This window comes from Nomascus leucogenys, unplaced genomic scaffold, assembly GCF_006542625.1.
Source record: "Nomascus leucogenys isolate Asia unplaced genomic scaffold, Asia_NLE_v1 Super-Scaffold_258, whole genome shotgun sequence".
NCBI classification, from domain to species: Eukaryota; Metazoa; Chordata; class Mammalia; order Primates; family Hylobatidae; genus Nomascus; species Nomascus leucogenys.
This window is the reverse complement of record NW_022095769.1, coordinates 4,294,124-4,305,367: the sequence shown is the minus strand read 5'-3', so window position 1 is coordinate 4,305,367 and position 11,244 is coordinate 4,294,124.

Genomic DNA, 11,244 nt, shown 5'->3' with positions numbered 1-11,244 from the left:
CGTTCCTCATATTGTTCAACAGTTGTACCACTGATGATTTGAACTTGAAGCGTCCCAGAAAGTCCAAGCTTACCTGGGAAGGCCAGAGAAGGCCAGTGACTTGTCCAGGGCCATATTTAAATCCTGTGCCAAGCCGGGCATGGTCGCACCAGCCTGTAGTCCCAGCTACTTAGAAGGTTGAGGCTGGAGGCTCACTTGAGCCCAGGAGTTCAAGGCTACAGTGAGCTATGATTGTGCCACTGCGTTCCAGCCTGGGTGACAGAGACCCCGTCTTAAAGAAGAAAAATTTAGGCCAGGCGCAGTGGCTCACGCCTGTGATCCCAGCACTTTGGGAGGTCAAGGCAGGCAGATCACTTGAGGCCAGGAGTTCAAGACCAGCCTGGCTAACATAGTAAAACCCTGTCTCTACTAAAAATAGAAAAAATTAACTGGGTGTGGTGGTGCACGCCTGTAATCCCAACTACTAGGGAGGCTGAGGCACAAGAATCGCCAGAACTCGAGAGGCAGAGATTGTAGTGAGCCAAGATCACGCTACTGCACTCTAGCCTGGACAACAGAGCAGGACTCTGTCTCTAAAAATTAAAAACAAAAATTAAATTTAATTTAAAACCCTGTGCCCTGCCAGGTAAGGTGGCTCACACCAGTAATCCTAGCACTTTGGGAGGCCAAGGCGGGCACATGGCTTGAGCCCAGGAGTTCAAGACCAGCCTGGGCGACATGGCGAAAACCTATCTCTACCCAAAAAGATACAAAAATTAGCGGGGGGCAGTGGCATGAGCCTGTAATCCCAGCTACTGGGGAGGCTGAGGTGGGAAAATCGCTTGAGCCCAGGAGGCAGAAGTTGCAGTGAGTGGAGATCACGCCACTGCACTCCAGCCTGGTGACAGAGCAGGACCTTGTCTCAAAAGGAAGAGAGAGAGAGAGAAAAAAAAGATCCTGTGCACTGTCTGGCACGGGTAGACGGGTGGCGGACTGTGGCGGACTCACCACTGTCTGCTTGATTTGTCCTGTGATGTGTGTACCAAGGCTGAGGCCAAAGACAATCCTAACCATTTTCAGGGGCTCAATCCCTCCCACCCGCATATAAACCACGCTGACTCCCCTGCCTGCGAATGGAGAGACGATGACTCCAGAAAAAAAAAAAGAAAAAAGAAAATTCGACGAGGCGCGGTGGCTCACGCCTGTAATCCCAGCACTTTGGGAGGCCAAGGCGGGCAGATCACGAGGTCAGGAGATCGAGACCATCCTGGCCAACATGGTGAAACCCCATCTCTACTAAAATACAAAAAATTAGCCAGGTGTGGTGGCATGTGCCTGCAGTCCCAGCTACTTGGGAGGCTGAGGCAGGGGAATCGCTTGAACCCGGGAGGCGGAGGTTGCAGTGAGCCCAGATCGCGCCACTGCACTCCAGCTTGGTGACAGAGCGAGACTCCATCTCAAAAGAAAAGAAAAGAAAAGAAAAGAAAAGAAAATTCCTGGAATCCCTCCCATGCACATCCACGCAGGGAAGAGGCCCCTCCTCTACTCTGGATATCTGGATGCCCCCAGCTTTCCCCGACCTGCGCACCCCTCGTCCTCTAATGTCCGGGAAAGGAGGTGGGCTCAGCCGCGATGGCTGTTAGGTGGTGGCACACTAAGGCCCACAGCGCAGCTCCTCCGGGCAGTGGCCAGTTCAGACAAGAAAGGGGGCTGTGACCCCAGGCCCAGCAACTAGATGTCCACACTGATGTCCCCTCCAGACCCGTCCTAATGGCCGCCCAGGGCTGTCTTGGGCCTCTTCGGCGTCAGCTTGGGACGCAGTGCGGGCACTGGAGAGAGAGGCGTCGTTGTCGAGGTTTTCAGAGCTCTGCCTCCTGGCAGCGCTCTCCGGTGCGTAGACGGCGAGTCCGGGCCAATCCCAAGGCTGGAGACGCGCAATGCCAGGCCCCGTCCCGCCAGAGGGCGCTCTAGGCCCGCACTGCCCGGGTGGAGCGCGCTCGCCCGGATTCCCGCGCAGCTGGCGCCCAGCCTACGCCCCACCCCGTGGGGGAGGCTCAGCGGTCTGGCCGCGCTGGGAAGAGTAAGTCCAGGCTCTGATAGGCACTTCGGACATCGCCAGGCGGCAGGAAAGTGCGTCTAGAGCGCGGGGGCGAAGCGGGCGACCCGATGCCCACGAGTATTCCTACGGGAAAGCAGGGCCTGGGCTCACCGAGGGCTCCGCGTGCCACTGGCTGTCCAGGGGCGGTTCCCCACGGTGCCCACCGCCCAGCGCTTGCGGACAGCCCCGGGGGGCGGAGTGCCCGCTGACAGCTGGCCGGCCGGCCGCAGTAGCCTGGTGAAAGTTGAACCGCACTTCCAGAGCATGTGGGTTGCTCGCTAGGGCGCGATCCACTGCCTTCCACCCTCCTGGCCTCCCGCGATGGGGCGGGCAGATCGGCCTAATCTCCCCTACGTGCTGTGTGGCCCTTGTTAGAGGCGGAGGTTGATAAGGGCGAGCCCTGCTAGATCTCAGCTTCTTTCCGCAGCTCTAACACTTGCATTCCTCCCCTAGGGCACGGATGAGCCAGGGCCAGCACCAGAAGTGACTTTTAGGGACTGCTGCCACGTTCTCACCTGCGTGCCTCCGTTTCCCCTCTGGTATCTAAGAGAGAGTAATTCAGGTGTTAAAGTGAGTGACGTTGCCAGTAGGTCAAATGAAGGGGCCTGAGTTCTGGTGGAGTGGGTGGGCCCAGTAATTGGTGTCCAACAACTCTGCATATTATTTCATACTCATGAAATTATATCCATCCTCCAACTCTAGACTAAATGACAGTATGACCTGCAGTTAGACTTCATGGAGAACTTCCAAAATACAAAAGGAATAGAGAACAATTGCATTCTCCACAGTCCCAGAACTGTTGGGAGAGCACAGACAACAGAGGTCACCTTTGCTCCCTGAACACACCCTACCAGCCATAACCCCACATTTTTCTTTTCTCACACTCACTCCCATTTGCAAATGCACATCGATCTTCCACCTGACATTCCCAAGGACACACAGAGATGAAAGGAGTCAGAGCTACCCAACGAGCTTCCCCAAGAAGCCTCTAAAGGTTCCCTGTGGAGTGGGCGTGCAGCGCCAAGCTTTTCACAAACCTCTGAACCCATCTCCACCTCCCACGTGGCAGCAGTGCATAAAAACTCTGCTCAGTGAGGGGTGGGGAAGAGGAACTGAGACCCCAGGTTTATTTCCTTATCATTTAAAAATGAGGAAAAGAAACAGACTTTTTTAGACAAAACCCAACAAGATTCTTCACTAGCAGATCTACACTACAAGAAATGTTCAAGAAAGTTATTCGGGCAAAAGGAAAATGACATGAGATGGAAATTTGGATCTGCACAAAGGAGTACCAAAAATTGTAAACATACAGGTAAATTCAAAAAAACATTTTTACTTTTTTTTTTTTTGAGACAATGTGTCATTCTGTCACTCAGGCTGGAGTGCAATGGCGCGATCTCAGCTCACTGCAACCTCCGCCTCCCGGGTTCAAGCAATTCTCCTGCCTCAGCCTCCCGAGTAGCTGGGACTACAGGTGCCCACCACCACACCTGGCTAATTTTTGTATTTTTAGTAGAGACGGAGTTTTGTCATGTTGGCCAGGCTGGTCTCGAACTCCTGACCTCAGGTGATCCACCCGCCTTGGCCTCCCAAAGTGCTGGGGATTACAGGTGTGAGCCACTACGCCCGGCCCATTTTTACCTTTTTAATCTCTTTAAATGATAACTGGTTCAAGCAAATATAACAGTACATTGTGGAGTTCTTATCACATGCAGAATTAAATATACGAAAGTAATAACATTTTCATAAAAAATAAAGATGATGGAGGGAAATAGAAGTTACTAGGTAAGACTCTTACACTATATGTGGCATGGTCTAATATTATTATCTCCACTGTGGAGGTAAAATGGCATTGGGTACTCACTCTCAAAGAAGGCAGTATTGTGGAGTAGTACTTCAATAAAAAAGAGAGAAGCTAGCAAAAAAGAAAAAAAGAACAAGCAAATGGGATAAATAAAAAGAAATAGCAAGATAATAAACTTAAACCCTTCTGTATCAACATATTAAATGTAAATGGTTGCCCAGCGCTGTGGCTCAAGCCTGTAATCCCAGCACTTTGGGGGGCCAAGGCAGGCAGATCACTTGAGGTCAGGAGTTCAAGATCAGCCTGGGCAACATGGTGAAACCCCGTCTCTACTAAAAATATAAAAATTAGCCAGACGTGGTGGCGGGTGCCTGTAATCCCAGCTACTCAGGAGACTGAGGCATGAGAATCACTTGAACCTGGGAAGTAGAGGTTTCAGTGAGCGGAGATTGCCCACTGCACTCCAGCCTGGGCAACAGAGTGAGACTCTGTTTCAAAAAAACAACAAAAAACAAAAAACAAAAGTAAATGGTTTCTAAACACTTACTTAAAAGACAGATATTGCCATATTGGATTAATCCTGGCTAATTTTGTTTTTTTTTAGTACAGACAGGGTTTCACCATGTTGGTCAGGCTGGTCTTGAACTCCTGACCTCAAGTAATCCACCCGCCTCGGCCTCCCAAAGTGTTAGGATTACAGGCATGAGCCACCACGCCCAACCAGAATATAAAAACCTTGAACAACACTATCAACCCCTTGACCCAATTGACATTTATAGACAACTCTATCCAAGAATACGTTATTTTCACGTGCACACTGAACATTCCCCAAAATAGATCATATGCAGGACCATAAAACACATTTCAACAAATTCAAAAGAATTGAAGCCATTCAAGTATGTTCTCTGACCACAAAAGAACTAAATTAGCAATCAGTAACAGGAATATTTCTGGAAAATCCTCAAATATTTGGAACTAAAGATACACTTACAAATAATGTATGGGTCAGCCAGGTGCGGTGGCACACACCAGTAGCCCCAGCTACTCAGGGAGGCTGAGGTGGGAGCATCACTTCAGCCTGGGAGTTCAAAGATAGCTTGGGTGACATAGAAAGATCCTGTCTCTAAAAAAATAAAAGTTTAAAAAAATATAGTATTGCATGTGCCAAGGAGGAAATCACAAAGGAAACTAAGAAAAAATTTTCAACTAAATGAAAAAAAGTCAAAATTTGTGATACACAACTGAGATTTCTATCATAAAATGCCTACTATAGCAGTCATTCTCAGCCAGGAGCGATTCTCCCATGCCCAAGACATTTGGCAATATATGAAGACACTTTTGGTTGTCACAACTGGAGAGGGATGCTGCTGATATCTAGTGGTTATAGGCCAGGGATGCTGCTGAACATCCTATCGTGCATGGGACAGCCCCCACAACAATTATAAAGCCCCAAATGTCAACAGCGCTGATGCTGAAAATACTGCTAAATTAGAAAAGCCTCAAATAAGTGATTAAGCTTCCTCACTAAGAGACTAAAAAAAGAATACCAAAGTCAGCAGAAGAAACAAATAAACTAAAAGCAGAAATCAATAAAACAGAAACTACAGAAAAGTAATAAAACAAAAAAAATGGTTCTTAGAAAAAATTTAGTAAGACTGAGAAATCTCTAGCCAGACTGATGAAGAAGAAAGGGGTGAGGAGGGGGGGATATGACATACACGGATCAGATGATTCTATATGGTTAAGATGTCAGTTCTCCTCAAATTGATCTGTAGAACAATGCAATCCTTCTCAAAATCCTAGAAGGCTTTTCTGTTGAAACTGGCAAGATGACTGTAAAATTTAAAGGAAGTCCGGGTGCAGTGGCTCACACCTGTAATCCCAGCACTTTGGAAGGCTGAGGCAGGCTGATCACCCAGGTCAGGAGATTGAGACCATCCTGGCTAACAGGATGTAAACCCTGTCTCTACTAAAAATACAAAAAAAGCCGGGCGTGGTGGCAGGCGCCTGTAATCCCAGCTACTCGGGAGCCTGAGACAGGAGAATCACCTGAACCCGGGAGGCAGAGATTGCAGTGAGCCGAGATTGCACCACTGCATTCCAGCCTGAGTGACAGAGTGAGACTCTGTCTCAAAAAGAAAAAGAAAAAGAAAAAGAAAAAAAAATTAAAGGAAATGCAAAGGATATAGATTAGCCAAATCTATTTTATAAGAAAGAAAATTTTGAGAATGTATATTACCTGATTTCAATACTCTGAAAAGAATACAGCGTAGAAGACAGTATTGTGGCTTTTTTTTAAATTATTATTATTGTTGTTCTAAGAAAGAGGGTCCTGGCCAGGTGCAGTGGCTCTTGTCTATAATCCCAGCACTTTGGGAGGCTGAGGCAGGAGATCACCTGAGGTCAGGACTTCAAGACCAGGCTGGCCAACATGGTGAAACCCCATCTCTACAAAAATACAAAAATTACCTGGGCATCATGGTGGGTGCCTGTAATCCCTGCTACTCCAGAGGTTGAGGCGGGAGAATCACTTTAACCCAGGAGGCAGAGGTTGCAGTGAGCCAAGATCACACCATTGCACTCCAGCCTGGGTGACAAAACGAGACTCCAATCTGACCAGCCCTGACATGCCACCATGGAGAAACATAATGGTACATTTTGGGCCATGTCTTCTCTGCCTGCAAAATATGAAACATTACCCAAGTATAGGAGGGCAGAGCTGCTGCCCAGATAGGCATGTGATTTACCATTACCACAACCCTCTTGCTAGCTGTGAGTAGAACTAGACACAATTTTTCCCCAGAGAAGTCACTGACTACTCTAAATGTTCTATAGTACTACACCCCAGAGGTTGCAAACTTGCATTTTTTTTCTTGACCTACACAATGCTTTCAAAGTCTTTTTGAAATTTTATTTATTTAATTTTATTTTCTCATGTGGCCAGTGGGTGGGAAGACCAAAAATCCTCAATCTGCTTGAAAATTTCCATTCCAGCTTTAAAAAATCGAGGTATTTTAAATAAAAATCCAGATTACCAGCTTTTCTTGAAAAATCACCACCGAGCACAGCAGCTCATGCCTGTGATCCCAGCACTTTGGGAGGTCAAGGCAGGATGATTCCTTGCTCGAGCCCAGGAGTTCGAGCCCAATCTGGGTAACAAAGCACAACCTTGTCTCTACAGATAATTTAAAAATTAGCCACAGGGTTGGCTGGGCGGTGGCTCAGCCTGTAATCCCAGCAATGGGGAGGTGGAGGTGGGTGGATCATCTGAGGTCAGGAGTTTAAGGCCAGCCTGGCCAACATGGTGAAACCCTGTCTCTACTAAAAATACAAAAAATTAGCCAGGAGTGGTAGCGCGCACCTCTAGTCCCAGCTACTTGGGAGGCAGAGGCCGGAGAACTGCTTGAACCAGGAGGTGGAGGTTGCAGTGAGCCGAGATCATGCCACTGCACTCCAGCCTGGGTGACAGAGTGAGACTTTGTTTCAAAAAAAATTAGGCGGGCATGGTGGTGCGTGTCTGTGGTACCAGCTACTCAGGAGGCTGAGCTGGTTACATAGCATTCAGTCACTTACACAGCACTGCCACATCCTTGTGATCTGCACTGTGGTTGATGTTTTTATTATCATCTCTTCCACCCTCCCATTTTTCAGAAAAGGACCCGAGTTCCAGAGGGTGCTTTACCCAGGGTCACACAAGTCATCACTGAAACCTCTGTCAAAACCCAGCTGTTTTGAACACTCAGTGATGCATTTATTTTATCTTTTTGAGACAGAGTCTTGCTCTTGTCACCCAGGCTGGAGTGCAACAGCACAACCTCGGCTCACTGCAACCTCTGCCTCCCAGGTTCAAGCGATTCTCCTGCCTCAGCCTCCCGAATAGCTGGGATTACAGGCACCCACCACCACATCTGGCTCATTTTTGTATTTTTAGTAGAGACAGGGTTTCACCATGTTGGCCTGGCTGTTCTGGAACTCTGCCCGAGACAGGGTCTCTCTTTTTTTTTTTTTTTGAGATGGAGCCTAGCTCTGTCACCCAGGCTGGAATGTGGTGGTGAGATCTCGGCTCACTGCAGCCTCTGCCTCCCAGGTTCAAGAGATTCTCCTGCCTCAGCCTCCTGAGTAGCTGGGACTACAGGCGTGTACCACCATGCCCAGCTAATTTTTGTATTTTTAGTAGAGACAGGGTTTCACCATCTTGGCCAGGCTGGTCTCAAACTCCTGACCTCAAAGGATCTGCCCACCTCAGCCTCCCAAAATGCCAGGATTACAGGAGTGAGCCACTGCACCTGGCTTTTTTTTTTTTTTTTTTTTTTTTTGGAGACAGGGTCTCCCACTGTCATGTAGGCTGGAGTGCAGTGGCACAATAATCACTCACTGCAGCCTCTACCTCTCGGGCTTAATTGATCCTCCCACCTCAGCCTCCGAAGTATCTGGGACTAGAGGTATGAGTCATCATGCCCAGAGTAATATTTTATTTCAAACATTTATTAACTTAATGCTTTAATTTCCTAATTGAATTTCATTAATTCAATTCCTAGTTAACCAAAAGAAACCCAGGACAGCTAGAACAAAGAGGACTCATGCTGGCTGGAGTGCAGGCAGGATGGCTGGAAAGGAGGTAGCCATCTTGGACTATAAAGAGGAAAGCCCATGTTATGCTGGGCTTGGTGGAAATCGACACACTCTGTTTATGCCTCTGGATATATTATTCACCGCTAGGCAATTTAGCCTACTATGATTATGTTTTGTTTCTTTGTTAGTTAAAAAAAATTTCATGGAGTCAATTATACCTAAAAACAAAATTGGGATTTATTTGCTTAGTTTTCTATGTTCCAATCATGAATTTGTTCTCCATCGTTCACTAAAAGTGTAGATTTTTCCTGTATTCATTTCATCTTATTTCTTGGGTACCTCCCTCCTGGAGGCTTTTGTCCTCTGGCTCCAGCCTTACTGATTGCTCCCTACGCCTGCTGCCAGACCAGCTATCACCCTAGGATTTCCCTTCATTATCATCTTGGAGACTTTCTTATTTCTCACCTATACTGGGATATCCTATTGCCTGGATCACGTCTTCCTGTTTCTTGGTTTATTCTCTTATTCTGGTGCACCACGTCCTCCAGTAGTTTCCTGAGAAAGGGTACATGGATAGGAAATAAGATTTTATGTATCTGAAAATATGCTTTTTTTATTTTTTATTTTTTTGAGACAGGGTCTCACTCTGTTGCCCATGCTGGAGTGCAGTGGCATGATCATGGCTCACTGTAGCCTCTATCTCCCTGGGCTCAGGTGATCCTCCACATGCAGCTTCCCAAGTAGCTGGGACTCCAAGCACAAACCTTTTTTTTTTTTTTTTTTTGTAGAGATAGGGTTTCACCATGTTGCCCAAGCTGCTCTTGAACTCCTGAGGCTCAAGTGATCCATCAGCCTCGGCTTGCCAAAGGCTTGGGATTACAGGCATGAGCCACTATACTTGGCCCTGAAAATACGCTTACTCTACTGAATTCACAATTTAAATAATTTATAAAATTATATATCATAAATCATTGGAAAACATTCCTACATTATCCTTCAGCATGGCTAATAAGAAGCATGATGCCATTCTCATCGCTGTTCCTTTGAATGTGACCTGCTTTTTCTATGTTTTAGGATCCTCTATTAACTCATTGATCAGAAACTGCATGATAATATGTCTTCGAATGAACGTTTTCATCCATTACATTGTGTACTCAGTGGGCCTTTCATTTTGGAAATCTAGGCCATTCAGATCTGAGATGACTTCTTGAATTTGTCCTTTGATGACTGTTTTCTCTCCATTTCTCTATGTTCCATATCACTATAATGCTGCTTTTTTTTTTGAGATGGAGCCTCACTCTGTCGCCCAGGCTGCAGTGTCAGTACACTCCAGCAATCTCGACTCACTGTGACCTCCGCCTCGCGAGTTCAAGCAATTCTCCTGCCTCAGCTTCCCGAGTAGTTGGGATTACAGGCATGCGCCACCATGCCCGGCTTTTTTTTTTTTTTTTTTTTTTTTTTTGAGACGGAGTCTCGCTCTGACACCCAGGCTGGAGTGCAGTGGCGCGATCTCGGCTCACTGCAAGCTCCGCCTCCCGGGTTCACGCCATTCTCCTGCCTCAGCCTCTCCGAGTAGCTGGGACTACAGGCGCCTGCCACCACGCCCGGCTAATTTTTTTGTATTTTTAGTAGAGACGGGGTTTCACCGTGGTCTCGATCTCCTGACCTCGTGATCCGCCCGCCTCGGCCTCCCAAAGTGCTGGGATTACAAGCGTGAGCCACCGCGCTTGGCCCGAATTCTTCTATTTTTAGTAGAGATGGGGCTTCACCATGTTGGTCAGGCTGCTATCAAACTCCTGACCTTGTGATCTGCCCACCTCGGCCTCCCAAAGTGCTGGGATTACAGGCGTGAGCCACCACACCCAGCCCTCTGTAATGCTTCTTAATTGAATATTAGTCTTACTGGGCCACCTTTAGTTTTTTAAGAACTTTTCCAGCTTTTAGGGTTTTTTAAAAAGCTATTTTCTCAATTTTATCTTCCAACTCATTGATTAAAGTTAATGGTTATCATATTTTTTAGATGTTTTATTCTCCAATGTTCTTTTTTAAAAACAACCTGTTCTTATTTCATTGACACAACATTGTTATATCTCTGAGAATATGCATCCTCTGTTTAAAGTTTAGATTTTGTTTTGTCCTGTTCTAGGCATCATAGCTGGGATTACAGGCACACACCACCACCCCAGGCTAATTTTTGTATTTTCTTTTTTTTTTTTTTTTGAGACGGAGTCTCGCTCTGTGGCCCAGGCTGGAGTGCAGTGGTGCAATCTCGGCTCACTGCAAGCTCCGCCTCCCGGGTTCAAGCAATTCTCCTGCCTCAGCCTCTCCGAGTAGCTGGGACTACAGGTGCCCGCCACCACGCCCGGCTAATTTTTTTGTATTTTTAGTAGAGATGGGGTTTCACCGTGGTCTCGATCTCCTGGCCTCGTGATCCGCCCGCCTCGGCCTCCCAAAGTGCTGGGATTACAAGCGTGAGCCACCGCGCCCGGCCTTAATTTTTGTATTTTCAATAGATACGGGTTTTCGCCATGTTGGCCAGGCTGGTCTCGAACTCCTTAGGTGATCCACCCCACTTGGACTTCCAAAGTGCTAGGATTATAGATGTGAGCCACTGCACCTGGCCTAGATCAATTTTTTTTTTAATGGGCAAAATATTTAAACAGACGTTTCACAAAATAAGATATATGAATGGCCAGTAGACTGGTAAAAAATGTTCAACATCATTGGCTGGGTGCGGTGGCTCACCCCTGTAATCCCAGCATTTTGGGAGGCCGAGGCGGGCAGATCATGA